A 14,048-nucleotide genomic window follows, 5' to 3' on the forward strand; every position below is an offset into this window, starting at 1 on the left:
CCCCCACTCATATGACATGCCTCTCCTTCGAGCAATCTAAGGTAAAAGTTGATTGGCATAACATACATCCTTGCTAAGGACATGTTTAGTGCATCTAGTCATATTTTCAATCTTAGTAGGATCTTGCATATGGTTCTATCTTATTAGGCTCATTCATGAAAATCAAATGAATTTTGATGTCAATATGGTATCACTATTGCTTCTATGCTTGACTTGATCTAGTGATGGCATATGACATGTTTATGGGCTTGTAAACCTAGTGTTTAATCTAGAAAATGAACTATAAGTGTTTAACTCAACATGGTATAAGATAACCCTTATTTGGAGGTGTGAAGAAGCTTGTCCTTGGATCAAACCGAGTTAAATATCTTTGGGAAATAATCTAAAATTGAACCAAATTTGGGAAAATGACCCTCACCCCATTGATTGACATTGATAATCTTGACCCTACAAGTAATTCTATTTAGAACCTTTATGGTCATTAATGACAAAGGGGGAGAGAAACAAAGATAAAGGGGATAAGGGGGAGAGAAACAAAGGAAAGGGATCAACTAAAATTTTGAGCACACAAGTAGGGGGAGCAAGCTCATGAACTTGTATGGTGCATTTGAACGTGCATTTCATATGTTTGCTTGCATGGCATAAGTTCCATATTTATAATATCCATGCTTGTGTGATGTATGCTAGTTGTAGATTTGAATGATGAAATGCAAACTAGCATGTATAGGATATCTAGTGATTTCACTTCCAAATGTTTCTAAGTGGTATTAAGCTAACCATGGTGCTAAGGATGGTATATTGGTGCACTCCGATTGGTATCACGCTTCAAAGGTCCATCTTTTATACCTTAGCATCATATGGTAGACATTGACTCCTACATTTCCTATCTAAGCATATGTGCAAGCTTCAATCCAAACTCTTAGCACATATGTAGGGGGAGCAATTGCTACCACTTAGGGTTCATGAAACTTGTCCATATCCTTTTACACATAGTAAATATGCTTGGGCAAGCAACATGGATTTAATTGAATTTCAATTCATATCTTTATATAAGGGTTGTCATCAATTACCAAAAAGGGGGAGATTGAAAGCTCTAGTTTGGTTTTGGTGAATTGATGAAACCCTAAGTGCTAACCTAGTTTATCAAGTGATCATGACATAGGTAGCACACTTCAAGTAGAAGAAGCTAATGAAGATCATAACATGACAATGGTGATAGCATGGAGATGATCAAGGGCTTAAACTTGAAGAGAAGAAAGAGAAAAACAAAAAGCTCAAGGCAAAGGTATAACTTGTAGGAGCTATTTTGTTTTGGTGATCAAGACACTTAGAGAGTGTGATCACATTTAGGTTTGATAGCCGTACTATTAAGAGGGGTGAAACTTGTATCGGAATGCGGTTATCAAAGTGCCACTAGATGCTCTAACTTATTGCATATGCATTTAGGATCTAGTGGAGTGCTAACACCCTTGATAATATTTGTGAAAATATGCTAACACATGTGCACAAGGTGGTTGTAGGGTTGAGATGGGATTTAGCGCTTTCGGGAAAATGAAATGTGTATTTTCTATTGCGCCGAATGCAAAATTCTTGGTGATTGGCACATTTGAGCAAGGGTGAAGAAGTTAGAGTTGAAATGGAGTTGGTCAAAATGATGCTGGCGTCGGTCTACTGACCGGACGCTGGGTCACTCAGCGACCGGACGCTGAAAGGCTGCGTCCGGTCGAGCTGTCAGACGGCACAGTAGGCTAGGGTTGAGCACCGGACGCTGGCTGCGTCCGGTCAAGGTGGACCGGACGCGTCCGGTCGAAAAAACATGCCTCGGGAAGCTTACTGGAAACGACCGGACGCTGGGCCTTCAGCGTCCGGTCAGTTTTGACCGGAGCGTCCGGTCAGCGTCATAACCGTTGGGATCTGACAAACAGCGTTTGAAGGAGATGACACGCGGCGTCCATCGGGCGACCGGACGCTGAGGGCCAGCGTCCGGTCAGTTTGACCGGAGCGTCCGGTCAGAACGCGTTTTGCCCAGTGAAGGGGTATAACGGCTCTATTTGATGGGGGCTCTATTTATAGCCCTATGGCCGGCTCAAGGGTAGCCTCTTGCACATTTTCATTGACATAGCAACCTTGTGAGCCTAGCCAAAGCCCTCCCACTCATCTACATCATTGATTCATCATCATAGTGAGATTGGGAGTGATCCAAGTGCATTGCTTGAGTGATTGCATCTAGAGGCACTTAGTGATCGTGTTTCACTGCGGATTTCGCTTGTTACTCTTGGTGGTTGCCGCCACCTAGACGGCTTGGAGCAGCGAGGATCGTCGAGCGGAGGTGGTGATTGTCTCTGGCTCCGATCGTGGTAATTGTGAGGGGTTCTTGACCTTTCCCCGGCGGAGCGCCAAAAGGTACTCTAGTGGATTGCTCGTGGCTTGTGTGATCCTCATCTTGTGTTGGTTGTGCGGCACCCTATTGAGGGTTTGGCGTGTGAAGCCAATTAGCGCGTAAACCTCCAAGTGAGTGAATCGCCACAACGAGGACTAGCTTGCCGGCAAGCAAGTGAACCTCGGTAAAAAATCATTGTCTTCATCATTGATTCCGAGGTGATTGGTCTTCATTGTTATTCATCTTTGTGATTGATTGGTTCTTCATCTACACGGCGGTATAACTATCCTAACCACTCTCTTTACTTTACCGCAAACTAGTTGACAAGCTCTTTAGTGTAGCTAGTTGTGAGAGCTTGCTTGCTTGGTTGGTGTGGCTCTTTAGTTAGTCTTTGAGAGCACACTAACATAGGATAGTGTCTTTGCTATTGTGTGAATAGACACTATCTAAACTAGAATTATGGTAGGTGGCTTGCATTTTAAGTAGGCTAGTGCAACACTCGCTTCGCCTCATAATTATCTAACCATTTGGTTAAGTGTTGTTGTAGAAATTTTTATTAGGCTATTCACCCCCCCTCTAGCCATTAGGACCTTTCAGCGGTGCGGCGGCGCGCCAGCACGACAGCGGTGGTCAGGGTGGCCTCAGGACACGGCTAGGACGTGGCTACGGCGCTGCTCGTCGTAGTTGGGCAGCCATGGCGCAGACCCTACCGCACGAGAAGCATGGAGAGAGAGAGTGGTGGAGGAGAGGAGTGAGGCAAGGACAGTAGTGGCTCGGCCATCTACTTCTTAAGCACGACGTGGGGGCAGGGTGGCCTGGCACAACGTGGTCAGCAGGGGCAACGCGGCGTGTGCGGCCATGGCAGGAAGGTCGCAAGGATAGAGCACGCCGTGGTAGGTGAAATGAATGGCTATGAGCGATGCTGAACGTTGGTTCGTGAACAAGCACCAGATTGAATTCGCAGCGCGTTCTAGTTATAAATAACACTCCCTAACACTTTTGGTTGAATTTTTAAATGGTAAAAAATTTACCAAATTTAACCAACCACTATTTCACGACATAGCACACACTTTATACCAAACAATAGAACCAAAATATCAGGGTGTTATTTAACTATTTTGCATTTTATAAATCGCTAAAAAGTGTACTTTCAACACAACTTCAAATTTTTGCCGATTCATGAAAAGGGCTAATTTTAATTTTTAATTTGATTTTTTGAGCTTCCAAGAACACTAATTAACAACATTTGCTTCCCAAACGTTAATGTTGCATTTCCATCTACAAAACTTGCGCTCTAAATTTTATTTAAGTACTAAATACAAGTTATATTTTATTTTATTTGTAAAAATTACTTCTCGTGCCAAACAATTAAAACTATTTTTCCTATTTTCTTGTTAAGATTTCATTAGCACATTTAAGTAACTAACTTACTATATTTATAGATCTATTTCTCCAGCCATAATCTCTATGCTAAGCGAGCTCGTAACATCAGAGGTGTTACACTCAAAACTCTAAATTGTGAAATAATGCTACTATTTGACTTTTTGTGTGGGATATAGACATATATTAATCTATGCCGTCACTTGTGATACAATTGTACTAGAATATATATCTTTATATGTATCACATGCTATGTGGTGTCTGTTTTGATCTGTGTTGTTACAGTAAGTGCGGTAGTGCCGCACCCAGCTGCAACAGCAAACCATGTTGTGCATAAACTATCATTTGCATCATATTTTACATACCTGACATAGTATGCAGCACCCCACAGGAGCATGGATGTAGGGGGAGCCCCATCACTTTCACTAAAATATAAATCTTGGCTTCTTATGCTAATTTGAGAATTCAATTCTCTATTCACATATTTATAGGGGGAGGCTCTACACCCATGGCTCGAAAGTCTCAGTATTTATTTCATATCTTTTGTAAGCTCTGATTGGGTTATCATCAATCACAAAAAATTGGGAGATTGAAAGAGCAATCAAGCCTTAATTATGGGTTTTAGTGATAATGACAACGCAATTAGAGAACTAATAAGATTTATCGAGATGACAAGCAGGAAATTTATATTCAAGGATGCTATACGAAATGAAGGAGCCTCCAATTATAAATGTAGATGGCTTCAAACTAAAAGAATGTCTAAATTCTTTTATATATTGAATTTGAGTATAGGAAAAGCCATACTATAAAGGGGGCACAATGCTTAAGCTAATATGTACTACTAAGTGCTCAAACAACCACATACATCCTCAAATTCATAGCCAAGACAGTCTACACTTCACTATTACCCTTGCTGTCTTACGTAGTGCAGCACAGCCACACTTGAAGAGCGTCTCGCCCGACCCCATGGTCACGGGCTCCGGTTCGCTCGACCTCTTGGTCGTAGGCTTCGGCTCGCCCGACCCCTTGGTCGTGGGCTCCGGCTCGCCTGAACCCTTGGTCGCAGGCTCCGGCTCGCCCAACCCCAAGGCCACGGGCTCTGTCTCGTCCAACCTTGAGGTTACGGTCTTCGTCTCGCCCGACCCCTTGGGTGCGGTGTCTGTTGTGGGCTGGGGGTATATATACCTTTTTCTTTCCTCTCCAATGGCTATCTATGATTTAAGTGACCATTGGGGGCTAAGGGTATATATACCTTCTCCTTCCTCCTGCAACGGTAATGAGCTCTCTTCTTCCTCACTTCAGCACGTCCAAAACAGAGCAGGAGCTCTCTCTCTCACTCCATTGTTGACCTAAAGCCTCCAAGAAAATCCATTGATTTCCCCATCAATCCTTGTGGGAAAAGGGTCTAAAACTTGATTAGAGAGCAACTCCATTGATTCCTAAATTCTAAAGAGCACTTGGTTCACGTTTTAGCCGACGGTTGTGTTTGTTACTCTTGGAGCTTGGCTCATAGCTGGCTAAAGCGTCGCCTGTGGAGCTTGCCAACTTATGTGGCAGCCCCGGGAGGTTTGTAACCACCTCTTGCAGCAAGTAAAATCACCCCCTCATCTCAAGAGTTCACTCTCTTGACTTGAGAACGAGGTAGGGTCGCAAAACCCTAAGCTTTAGTGGTATACCTCAACAATGTGGACTTAGGCAAGCTTTGGTGGCGAGCTAAACCACAGGATAATCCTTGTGTCATCTTGTGCTTGTGTTGCTACACTTGTGTTGTTGTTATTGTTGAGGTGATTTCTAGAGTTTGAGGCCGATCTACTTGTGTGTGGTGTTTTCATCTCTTTTAGCTATCGATCTGTGATCTACTACCCTGCAGGAAGTTAAGAAATTTACCTGATCTAAATTTTGTTGTGTAGATTTTGAATTATGAACTAATCTCTCCTGCAGGTGCGGTAGTGCCGCTGTTTGGAGCGGCAGTGCCGCGAGTGAATTTGACTTCGGTTTGAGTTGACTAGGAAGGATATCTTTTGATATTTAGGATCAATGCTCCAGAGAGACGGGGATATTGATGAAGATGTTAGCCATAGAATCAAAGCATGGTAGATGAAGTGGCGCCAAGCATCTAGTGTCCTATGTGACAAAAGGGTACCATAGAAGCTAAAAGGTAAGTTTTATAGAACAACGATTAGACCTGCTATGTTGTATGGTGCAGAATGTTGGCCTATGAAAAGACGACATATTCAACAGATAAGTGTCGCAGAAATGCGTATGTTGCGTTGGATTCGCGGTCATACAAGAAGGGATCGAATTTGGAACGATGATATACGTGATAGATTAGGGGTAGCACCAATTGAAGAAAAGCTTATCCAATACCGGTTGAGATGGTTTGGACATGTTCAACGGAGACCTCCAGAGACACCGGTGCGTAGTGGAATCCTAAGCTAGGATAGTAACGTGAAGAGAGACAGAGGAAGACCGAAGTTGACTTAGGTAGAGGCAATAAAAAGAGTCTTGAAAGGATAGAATATACCCAAAGACTTAGCATTAGATATGAGTGTTAGGAAAACAGCTATTCACGTGCTTGAACCTTGATTGCTTCTGTTGGGTTTCAACTCTAGTCTACCCTAATTTGTTTGGGACTTAAAAGCTTTGTTGTTGTTGTTGTTTGAGTTGAATTTTTACAGGCCTATTCACCCCCTCTAGGCGTATCAGAGATCCTACAATTACCATTTACCATGTTGAAACCAAACACCTTAATTAGTTGGAATGATCAGATTTTGAAATATCTTTTTTTTTTCAAGAAGCAACGGACAGAAACTTACCGCACATGTATAGCTATATATAGAATTTTTTTAATTAGATACATTAAGGAGTGTGGTTAAAGTGCTAATATGCCCTATTAAACATGCTCCGGCTGCTTTCATATGAGCTCGTTGTGTATGTAGCGATGGCTACCTTGCATGTCTCAATGCTAATTTCAATAAAAGTGTGCACAATGCCATTTTTCCCACAAATCATGCACACGCTTAATTTAGTTTTTCCGCACTTCCAATTTTTTCTGGGAACTTAAGGCCTTTTTTTTTTATGCATGTGTATCTCCTTCAATCCACATGTATTGAAGTAGATTAAAATGGAACTTAGTTTAATTTCACTTCCATCCACTTCAACACATATGGATTGAGATGAATACATACGCATCCAAACCAAGCCTAAAGTTAGTTGCATTGTATTGTCTGTCATGACCTTGGCCATGGGCCAGTAATGAGTAGTTAGTGGGTTGAGTGTTTTAGGCCTGCGAGCCTATTATGTGTTGGGCTTGGCCCATTAAGTGAACCTATATGTGCACTCCTGTGTTGTCGATTGACAAATTAATTATCCCCTATCTCTACCGTCTTCCTCCTCGCTGCTTGAGATAGCGCTGCCGTGCTCCTCGCCGTGCGTGTTCGCCGGCAAAACCCTCTAGTTATCCAGGACCGTGACATTTGGTACCAGAGCCATCGATCGAGGGAATCGCCGTGCTCATCGAGATCGTGTGGATCTGCGACTAGGTGTCTCGGTATGGCCGGATCTACACTGTCCGTCTCCGCCATCGTCGAGCTAGAGGCGAAGATGCATCGCCTGCTGCAGATGATGGAGGAAGCGAATGCGGGGATGTGCAACACCCTCAAGACCCTCGCATCTTTGACATGGTCATCCACGCCCTCGTTTTCGCCCACTTCACCGGCGTCCTCGACTCCGACTGCTGCGCCGGTAGTTGCGATGCCACCATCCACCCCCGCACGGACTGCAGCGCCTACACCCACCACCACCACCATGCTCGGTGCCATCGACACGCTGGCCGAACCTACCGCTACACCGACTGCTCTGCTTCCAGCGCCCAGATCCGCCACCACCTCGACGCTCCGTGCCATCAACGAGTGCGCGGTCACGTGGTCCTTCAGCAGCAGGCACGCTGCGGTCATCCCCACTGCTCATCCCCGAGCGACCACACCTTCGACCACTTCACCGACCGTGGCCGCCCTCGACGTTCACCGCTGGTCCTCCACACCAATGCACCAACATCCTCTGTCATGACCCCGACATCAACCATCGTGCAGCTGACAATGACAGTCATGCCACTGCCCACACCAGCATCAGCTATCTCAAACACAGAGGACGATGCCATCAACATGCGGATTTCTAGGAGCAGCGTCAACACCATCTCAACCGTGCCGCCATCCTCAGCGACGCACACGCTGGCAAGACAAGTTTCGGCTCTAGCAGTTGGCATGTTTCAGTATGCACACCAGGTGTTAAAAGGTGACATCCACCAGCTGTTATCCCTTTTTAGTTCATGATGGCAAGTGCTATGACTCAGTGTTGCTGTGGCCACCTCCTATGAATCACCGGGTATATTGTCCTGCTTCCTGCGTGTTTGATCGTGGAAAGAGTAGAATGAGACATCTCACAATCATAGGCACCACATATTGGCCATTACTGCAAGCAAGTACCTTAGTTTCTTGGTTGGGAGTTCACTCATTAGCATTGTTGATTGAGTTGAAACCATGGCCTAATTGGCACGGACATCAGGGCAGTCTCATAGTGGCACTTGCCTGGCCACATTCAAGCATAGTGATATGGGTTCAGTTTAGCTGCTCAGTGCGTAAGCTCCTAGTCTGGCCTCTCCATTGCAAGTAATAGTGGGAATGCTGTGCAGATTGTCTTCAGTTAATTGCACGTGCAGGGCAAGTTGATTCTATCAAAATGGAGGCCATTGGGTTGATTTAGTTGCATATTGCTATTACAGTCAGAGAGGTGTATTGTCTGTTTTTCACCTACTACCATCAGATATTGGAGTGGAAGCCCCCATGGATATCTCTGGTATATATCTTAGGTAATACACCCTATATTGCATACAGCCTCTGGATCAAGACACCCACAGTGCCTCAGTTGTTCTGGTGGCCAGTGCTTGCTGAGTTGAAATTTTGTGATGTTCAGAACAAGAAATTTTTGGGGGAGGTAATGGGTCAGTGCTTGTATGTCAGATATCTGTTGAATGTCTCTCAATTTAATTGCAAATGGTTATTGACAGGACTCCAATGGTTTCTGGGCATTTCCAGTATTATAGTCTCAACCACTATAATTGGAGGGCATATATTTTATGGACGGCGTTCAGAGTTCTATGGCCACCTTTGATTCAAACATTTCTGAGTTATGCAATGTGTGATACCGAATGGTGGCATTTTGGCAGCAAGCGATGGATCAGTTTTTGACTTTCTTAGTACTGGCGAGTCAGTTGGTGCATATGGTGGAGCAGAAGGCCTTACCTGGCCTATGGCCACTTGCTCAAGACAGTAACCTGAAGTTTCTCATCACTTCTGTTAGCATACTGCTCATCCATGTTACAGCAAGTGACTGGTTACAGATGTCTCGAAAAGCAGTACAAGCTATCTTGGGTGAAGTTGATCCTTTTGCGGTGTTCGAATTCACTATCAGTCAGAGGATTGTATTGTGTGCCAGGTATATGCACCATGTCACCTTCCTGGAACGGATCATTTGTTACATAATACTGCACAAGATACTCAATTTTGTATGTCCTATAATACGAGATGGTCAGACGGCTCGTGCATCATTACCACACAAAAATCTCATACAACTGGAGGATGGTGGATTATTTCATACTATAGGGCCAATTGAGAAGAAGCACCAATTGCTCAATCCTAATGCACTCCTAGCAGCACATCTGTTTAGTCTCAATGGGCATCTCATTTGGGTTCAGTACAGTAAGGAGGCCATTGTTCTTTCTCAAATTCAGCAGCCTCCTGGGGAAGTTTTCATCGGAAAGATACTTGTACTCAAATCTGCCACTACTATGTTTACAGTACAACTACGCAGTCCAAATGGGGCGATACTCCAGTGCTCATACACAAGGGGTTTGTTGCTCATTGGAACTGTGAGCATTAGGCAACTCATGAGCGTAGTTGGTCACCTACTCTATTCTGGAAGGCCAGTGCTGTTTCCACTTGCCTCATCAATTTTGCTTGCCTGGTGTGATAATGAGGAGTTCGAACATGACAGGATTATTTTGTCCAGTTCTCAAGTGACAATTTCTGGGGGCTGCAACTACATTTGATGGTCTTTGGTTTGACTGATTTTCATGCCAATGTAGCAGACCAATCTTATTTTCTCGGAGCATGGGAAGCTATATATAGTGAGTGGTTTGCTTCTACATTTGTTCTGTCAACAGTTCCTGTCATTCAGTTTCAAGCATCTCCAAGTCAAAACTCGAAAACGAGGGAAGTCATGTCAAAGGCATGATGGGTTCTACCCTGCTGGTGCTTCAATTCTATAATCTAGTGATTGAAGATCCTTGAAGGCTTGGATGAAAAAAGGGTGAACCAATGTCGCACATCTGTTGATTGAAGAATTCATAGCCCGAGGACAAGCTATGGCTTAAGGAGGGAAGAATGTCATGACCTTGGCCATGGGCCAGTAATGAGTAGTTAGTGGGTTGAGTGTTTTGGGCCTGTGAGCCTATTATGTGTTGGGCTTGGCCCATTAAGTGAACCTATATGTGCACTCCTGTGTTGTCGATTGAAGGCATCAAATATGAGCAAATCAATTATCCCCTATCTCTACCGTCTTCCTCCTCGTTGCTTGAGACAGCACCGCCATGCTCCTCACCGTGCGTGTTCGCCGGCAAAACCCTCTAGTTATCCCGGATCATGACATTGTCATTGGAAAAAATTCAACCCGCGCCCCCGCACACCGACATAACTGTCACGACGTAAGTGACCACGGATGGTTGACCCCACCACGGACGGTTGACCCACCAAACTGACCATGACCAGGCGAGACCAGCTACATACACTACGGGAATCAGGAGGTTTGCCGAGTGCCAGGGGCACTCGGCAAAGCCTAAAAAACCCTTGGTAAAAGGTTTGCCGAGTGTCGACACTCGGCAAACGACACTCGGCGAATTTTAGTCGGCAAACAGACTTTGCCGAGTGTTTTTTGTCGGGCACTCGGCAAAGACTTCGTCGAGTGCCGAAAAAACACTCGGCAAAGATTTACACTCGGCAAAATAAAAATGCGAAAAACCAAAAAATAATAGCAAAAAAAACCCGAATTTTTTTTTCGGTGGAGGCCACCACCAACCAGCGCGCGCCCGCCTCCATTGAAGTCGCTGCATTTTTTTGCACAAAATCCACAGCTAACGCGGCCGGTGGGATTCGAACTCACGACCTCTCCCTAGCGTCTTTGCTGCTCTACCACTACACTACACTGTCACTTGTGTCTAGATTCGTTATTTATCCTCATATATTATACTAAACCGAGAGTAAATTGCTTGTTTGAGGCCCTAAACGAATTCAAATCAAAAAGTGGTCAACTATAAAGTTTCATAACTTTTCGAGATCTACAATTTTCATTTAGGAAGCTTTTCCATCCGAGGTCATTTGAAAAATTCAAATTTCAAATTTTAGAGATTCAAACGTAGTTTTGCATGATAAGATGATTTCAAATCAAAAAGTTGTCAACTACATAGTTTCATAACTTTTGAAGATCTATAATTTTCATTTAGGAAGTTTTTCCATCCGAGGTCTTTTGAAAAATTCAAATTTTAAAATTTTCAAATTCAAACATCGTTTTTGCATGACAAAATGATTTCAAATCAAAATGTTGCCAACTACAAAATTTCATAACTTCTCAAGATCTACAAAGTTTATTTTGGTCATTTGTTCATCCGACATAGTGGTAGTAACATTGTTCACAAATTATATATAATCTCTTCTACTTTCATGAAACTAATATGAGAGATGTAGATTTTATGAACAACGTTATTGTTGCTTTGTCAAATGAAGAAATGACCAAAATAAACTTTGTAGATCTTGAGAAGTTATACAACTTTGTAGTTGAAAAGTTTTTCATTTGAATTCATTTAGGGCCTCAAAAATTGATTCGAAAAACTGATTTACCGAGGGCCAAAAAAAATACACACGACAAAATGCCTCTTTGCCGAGTGCCAAAACAAAGGCACTCGGCAAACTCGATCTTTGCCGAGTGCCAGAAAAATGGCACTCGACAAACTCAGAGTAAATTGCTTGTTTGAGGCCCTAAATGAATTCAAATCAAAAAGTGGTCAACTACAAAGTTTCATAACTTTTCGAGATCTACAATTTTCATTTAGGAAGTTTTTCCATCCGAGGTCGTTTGAAAAATTCGAATTTCAAATTTGAGATTCAAACGTAGTTTTGCATAAGATGATTTCAAATCAAAAAATTGTCAACTATATAGTTTCATAACTTTTGGAGATCTACAATTTTCATTTAGTAAGTTTTTCCATCCGAGGTCTTTTGAAAAATTTAAATTTTAAAATTTTCAAATTCAAACGCCGTTTTTGCATGACAAGATGATTTCAAATCAAAATGTTGCCAACTACAAAATTTCATAACTTCTCAAGATCTACAATGTTTATTTTGTTCATTTGTTCATCCGACATAGTGATACTAACATTGTTCACAAATCTTATATATCTCTCTTCTACTTTCATGAAACTAATATGAGAGATATAGATTTTATGAACAATGTTATTGTCGTTTTGTCAAATGAAGAAATGACCAAAATAAACTTTGTAGATCTCGAGAAGTTATACAACTTTGTAGTTGAAAAGTTTTTCATTTGAATTCATTTATGGCCTCAAAAATTGATTCGAAAAACTGATTTGCCGAGGGCCAAAAAAAAATGCACACGGCAAAATGCCTCTTTGCCGAGTGCCAAAACAAAGGCACTCGGCAAACCATCTTTGCCGAGTGCCAGAAAAAAGGCACTCGGCAAAGACGAATTTTGCCGTGTGTCGAAAAAAAACACTCGGCAAAATACATCTTTGCCGAGTGCCAGAAAAAAGGCACTCGGCAAAGACAAATTTTGTCGAGTGTTTTTTTTGCCGAGTGTATTTTATTTGGCACTCGGCAAAGACCGTCTTTGCCGAGTGCCCGATAAAATACACTCGGCAAAGCCTCCGGTACTCGGCAATGTGCCGGTTTCCGGTAGTGATATATGTGGTAAAGCCAGACAAGTAAAAGGAAGCTTTAGGAATAGGGTTTTGGCCTCCTTGTAATCTACTTTCAGTCCCGTGGAAAGAGATAATGTATGATATAGTGAGTTTAACAATGGCCTGGATCTCCTTCGGTAATATTAATTAGGAATGTATCATCTACACATTATTTTATTAGGAAGTCATTTTCCTAGATGAGACAATTGGATAATTGGAGGCAAGGGAGGACACAAAAGTCCATGCCTAGATCCTTTATTGATAACACTTTGAGAGAGAGAGAGAGGATCCTTTTGCCTCACTCCTCTCTTGAAAATTGAAAGATTTCCTTGTAACTCCAATATTATGAGCCAAGGAAGTTTGAATATTTGACAAAATGTTTTCCACCCATTTAAACCACAGCTATCATGAAAGGCCATCACTACTACAACAATGATTTCTGGAGACCCTAATAACTAGTTTACAGGGTGCGGTCGTATTTTGCCAATCGTGCCTAGAGATACGCTAGGACCAAGCTCCTACACCGTCCTTGAAAATTGATTTGGGCGGCTCACATAAGAAAGCAGCCCCTAGAAATAGCCCCAACATATATCTTCTTCCATCTATGATTGCTCCATTCCAACCGGACCACCTCTATTATTGAGCTCACTTAACAAAACCTATGCAAAATAAGTAATCCATCTAGATGTGAACTAAAGTTTTGCAAAGTGTGTTGTTGACTCTACCGCAAAAGATTTATGTAACCTAGGTTGTAATCCTATCAATTAGTCTAAAAGGCTAAACTAGAAAATATAGTAAAGCAGAGGCTTAATTGAGATAGTCCCAACACTTTAAACTAGACATTTTTTTTTTGGAAAAGTGATGTAGATTCTGTGCACTCACTGGAAATTCTGGTTGGGTCATCAAAGAAATCCAGTGCCTCTCCAAAGACTAGCCATTAGAAATTGAATGTTGTCGATCGTTGGCTCACCCTTTCTCCGTTGCTTTTTTTTCGGTGCATCACCAAACTTCTTCGGTGAGCACGCTGTGCTCTCGGCTTTCTTCTAAGCATCACTGGACTAGCCATTCCTCCGGTGGTTATTCCGGTGCCCTATTTTCCTCTCTGAATACTATCTGTTGAAGACCCTATTCTCTAGTGCTTCAATCTCTTCAGTCACCAGACTTCTTTGGTGAGACGTTGAACTTATATGCAGAACAGTATCACCCTTGACGCTTTCTCCGGTGCTTTGTGGTGGGCATCACCATACTTTTCTGGTAGGACAA

The sequence above is a fragment of the Miscanthus floridulus genome, chromosome 1 (assembly GCF_019320115.1).
Source record: "Miscanthus floridulus cultivar M001 chromosome 1, ASM1932011v1, whole genome shotgun sequence".
NCBI lineage: Eukaryota > Viridiplantae > Streptophyta > Magnoliopsida > Poales > Poaceae > Miscanthus > Miscanthus floridulus.